Raw genomic sequence first — 5,281 nt, forward strand, 5'->3', positions numbered from 1 at the left:
TGCCTCCCGCGCCCTCGCGCCGCTCCGCCGCCCGGCCCCCTCGCCAGACCCTGCTGCCGTTGTGTCGCGCCGCCGCCTCTCCCTCGCCGCCGACCGCGCAGGCCACAGCCTCCACCTTGTCGCCCGGCGCATGTCGCCGCCTCCATGCCGCATCGAGCGCCCCGCCAGCTCTCCGGCCAGATCCGGGCCGGCACCGCCCGGATCCACGCTGCCCGACCTCCTCCTGACGCTCGCCGGCCCCCTACCCGCTGGAGAATCCGCTTCCGCCGCTGTTGACCTCGGCTTCCATGCCCCGAACCCTAGATCTGAGGTTTATTTTTGTCCCTAGTTTTTCAGCTCATGTGCGCATGCTTGACCATCCGTAACTTTGTGCATGTTGCTCCATTTTGCATGTATGATATGTAAAAAATGTTCATCTCTTGGTGCTCTAAATGCTAGTGTAATTTGAATTCATGTTACTGTTCATCTTGATTCCTTAATCTTTGTTGCAGAACTACTAAGTGATATAAAGTGCTCAAATATGCTGCCTGTTAACATCATTTAGGCATCTTGTGAGTGTTATAACTCTGTAGTTGTTGATACTATGGTGATGATCTTGATATGAAAATCTTTAGATCAGAGTGCTCTACATATTGGTGTGCTTTGCATTCATGTTAGGGTGCATCATGACATGTTAATCTCTGTTGCAAATGTGCTTGCTGATGTTATCTACTGAAAACTGTTATAACTTGTCAATTTGTTTGTTTCTATATCTTTTTGTTTGATTTTATTTTGAGAATCATGTCAACATGTTTTAGAAGCATAATCATGCCATCTTTGCAGTAGTGTAATCCATATATTTTGATATGCCCTGTGGTGACTAGCACAAGCTTGAAAATTGAGCTATTTGATGTTTCTGCTTTCAGACAGTGCCAAGTCTGAATCTGCTACATTATGTAGCCATGTTAACTTGATGCTATAAGTGAATCCATGCATATTCTGGAGATGCTCAGTAAGGATGTTTTTTAGATCTTGTTATGCTCTATCCATACGTACCCTTGTTTGCAAATATAGCTTGTTGTAGCTTATTATTACCATGCTCTCGAATTCCTAAATAATGTTTCTGTCAGCCTGTTACCAGTAAGTTCATTCTTGCCATGTGATTAGCTAGTGATTTGTGCATCCTATCACCATGTTATTGGCATGAGTAGCTGCACAAATATACCTTCTTGCTATTGGTTGTATTCATATGCCATGATATACTTTATGTTGAGCTAAGCAAGCTTGCAAACATGTCTACTTAGGGTTTAGGGTTTAGGGTTTAGGGTTTAGGTTTAGGGTTAGGGTTTTTAGGGTTTAGGGTTTAGGGTTTAAGGGTTTAGGGTTTAGGGGTTAGGGTTTTAGGGTTTAGGGTTTAGGGTTTAGGGTTTACTGCCATGTTCACTAAATTCCACCATCTGTGAATCTGTTATCATTTGCATTTTTGCCATGATGTTTTGAGCATGTTCTAATAGTTTCTAGCAGTCTCCCAGTGATCATATTTTGTAGTGCTCTACCTGTACATGCTTTCCATGCCCTTTTATGCCATGATATGTTCCTGTAGCGTATACTTTTGTTGTCTCAAAGTATGCATCAAGAATCTGTTTTCAGCCTTGCTCTGTTTTTTAAAGTCTGGGAATCTGTTATGACTTGCTTACTTGTCTTAATGAATGCCATTGATCTAGAGGTTATATGGAGATGCTTAGTAATCATGTTTTGCCATGTTTAACAAATACTTTAATGTCATGCTTTTGTTTGCCATGATATTTCACTGTAGCATGTTTGTTTCATGCCTCCAATATGTCAACATGTTATTCCTACTCACATGTATGCCCTATTTTTCAGTCATAATCTGTGTTATAAAGTTGTTTTTTGCATTGATCTCATTGGGTTAACCCTGATGCCTATGAACCTCAACCTTGATGTTATTTGAAGCATGTTGTCTATACTTGAAGTTCATATCAAGTTTGTGCCCTTATATTTCCTGTAACATGTTGTTTTGATGATTGTAAAGTGTGTAGTTGCTGTTTTGGGCAGATTGTTGTTATAATTTGTTTGGAGTGTATGTGTTGCACCGTTGCTCCGTTTTGAGCATGTTCTATAAGAAAATCACTTAGAATTGCATGTAGTTTCGTATTATCTTGTTGCATCCATGTTTTGGGGTGTGTGCTTGATGTCTGAATGCTTTTTTGCATCAATGCCATGTTTAACTTGCTTTGCTCATATCTTCTAGGCCGTAGCTCCAAATTAAATGAACTTTGTATGTAACTTGACTAGAAAGACGCGTAGATCATCATGGTGCACTTTACTTGCTATTTAACAACTTCAACATAATGTGTTATTCAGATCTGGACCAATTTAGAAATTTGCATATGGGGAGATTCCGGAAGTGGTATGTGTTGATTCCGGCCTCATTTAAACGGGCTTTGGTGAGATGTTCTTGTATGCATCATCTCTTGCCATGAGTAGCATCATGTAGCCTTGTCATGCATCATACTTGGTTGAGCATCATGTCATGTTTATGAGTTGTGTGTTTACCATGTTGTTTGCTTTGTTCCGGTTGTGCTTCTTCTCGATAGTTCCTGTTTCGTCGCGATCGTGAGTATTCGTTCGGCTATGCTTGGTTCGTCTACGCCTGTTCGTCTTCTTCATGGACTCGTTCTTCTTCCTAGTGGGATTTCAGGCAAGATGACCGTTACCCTGGATCTCATTACTATCATTGTTATGCTAGTTGTCTCGATGCTATCGCTATGTCGCGCTACCTACCACTTGTTTATCGAGCCTCCCAAATTGCCATGAAAAGCCTCTAACCTTTTCCACCATCCCAGAGCCGTTGTTTGGCTATGTTACCGCTTTGCTCAGCCCCTCATATAGGGTTGCTAGTTGTAGGTGCAGTTGCAGGTTGTTCTATGTTGGGACATGGATATCATGGGATATCACAATATCTCTTATTTATTAATGCATCTACATATATGGTAAAGGGTGGAAGGCTCGGCCCTATGCCTGGTGTTTTGTTCCACTCTTGCCGCCCTAGTTTCTATCATACCGGTGTTATGTTCCTTGATTTTGCGTCCCAAGCAAGATGAGGGTTTATGGGCCCCTCTTGACAGTTCGCTTTGAATAAAACTCTTCCAGCAAGGCCCAACATTGGTTTTACCATTTGCCTAATAACAACTAAAAACTTGCATAGGGACCGCCTAGCACCTGAGGATTCTTAATCAACCCCCAGGCCCATGCTCCTCATGAGTGTTGGTCGAAACTAGAGCATTGTGCGGGGCCGCCCCGGGCAACCTGGGTTATTTTGGCACCTGTACGCGTCGCTCATCCGTCGTGGCCTGAGACGAGATACGCGCGGCTACTATCAGGGTGTCGGCACGTCGGGAGGTCTTGCTGGTTTTCTTTTACTATTGTCGAAATGTCTTGTGCACCGGGATCCCGAGTCTGATCGGATGTCCCGCGGTGGAGGATTGTCTCTGCGGATCGTGAGCTTGTCATGGGCTAAGTTGGGACACCCTGCAGTGTTTAAACTTTTGAGAGTCGTGCCCGCGGTTATGTGGCAGATGGGAATTTTTAATGTCCGGTTCCAGAGAACTTGACACCAGATTCTAATTAAAATACACCAACCGCGTGTGTAACCGTGATGGTCTCTTTTCGGGTGAGTTCGATAAGAGAACATGGTGGGGTTATGTTTGAACGTAAGTAGTTTAGGATCACTTCTTGATCATTACTAGTTTGCGACCGTTTGCGTAGCTTCTCATCTTATTCTTGTACTCGTAAGTTAGCCACCATACATTGCTTAGTCGCTTGCTACAACCTCACCACTTATCCATTCCATACCCATTAAGCTTTGCTAGTCTAGATACCCATGGAAATAGGATTGTTGAGTCCTGGTGGCTCACACATTACTACAACAATAGTTGCAGGTACATGTAATGCGATGATCTGATGTGAGAGCGATGCTTTCTTGTTTTGGAGTTCTTCCTCTGCTTCTTCTTCGCTTGAGGGATAGGTTCCTGGTCGGCATCCTGGGCTAGCAGGGTGGATGTCGTTTGAGTTTCTGTTTATGTTTCATCAGTAGTCGGGTGTTGCTCTTATGTATGATGTTGTTGTATTCATGTGGCATTGTATGCCTTTTGTATGTATCCCCATCTATTATGAAATGGTATGATGTAATGATATCCACCTTGCAAAATTGTTTCAATGTGCGGCCCTATCCTTGGTGGGACCTTCGAGTTCCTCTCGGATAGGATCGCATATTGGGCGTGATAGGTAACCCCTCCGGTACTCCGATATGTACCCGATACATTCCGGAACACTTCCGCTATCCGAATACTATCATCCAATATATCAATCTTTACCTCTTGACCATTTCGAGACTCCTTGTCATGTCCGTGATGTCACTCGGTACTATGAACAACATTTGGTCACCAAATCACATAACTCATATAATACAAATCGTCGTTGAACGTTAAGCGTGCGGACCCTACGGGTTCGAGAACTATGTAGACATGATCGATACACCTCTCCGGTCAATAACCAACAACAGAACCTGGATGCTCATATTGGCTCCCACATATTCTACGAAGATCTTTATCGGTCGAACCGTTATGACAACATATGTTATTCCCTTTGTCATCGGTATGTTACTTGCCCGAGATTCGATCCTCAGTATCTTCATACCTAGTTCAATCTCGTTACCGGCAAGTCTCTTTACTCGTTCTGTAATGCATCATCCCATAACTAACTCATTAGTCACATAGCTTGCAAGGCTTCTTATGATGTGCATTACCGAGAGGGCCCAGAGATACCTCTCCGATACTCGGAGTGACAAATACTAATCTCGATCTATGCCAACCCAACAAACATTTCCGGACCTGTAGAGCATCTTTATAATCACCCAGTTACATTGTGATGTTTCATAGCACACAAGGCATTTCTACAATGTCCGGGAGTTGCATAATCTCATAGCCGGAGGAATATGTATTTGACATGAAGAAAGCAATAGCAATAAAACAGAACGATCATTATGCTAAGCTAACGGATGGGTCTTCCCAATCACATCATTCTCCTAATGATGTGATCCTGTTCATCAAATTACAACACATGTCTATGGCTAGGTAACTTAGCCATCTTTGATTAATGAGCTAGTCAAGTAGAGGCATACTAGGGACACGGTGTTTTGTCTATGTATTCACACATGTATCAAGTTTCCGGTTGATACAATTCTAGCATGAATAATAAACATTTATCATGAATAAGGAAA

This window comes from Triticum dicoccoides, chromosome 2B (genome assembly GCF_002162155.2).
Source record: "Triticum dicoccoides isolate Atlit2015 ecotype Zavitan chromosome 2B, WEW_v2.0, whole genome shotgun sequence".
NCBI lineage: Eukaryota > Viridiplantae > Streptophyta > Magnoliopsida > Poales > Poaceae > Triticum > Triticum dicoccoides.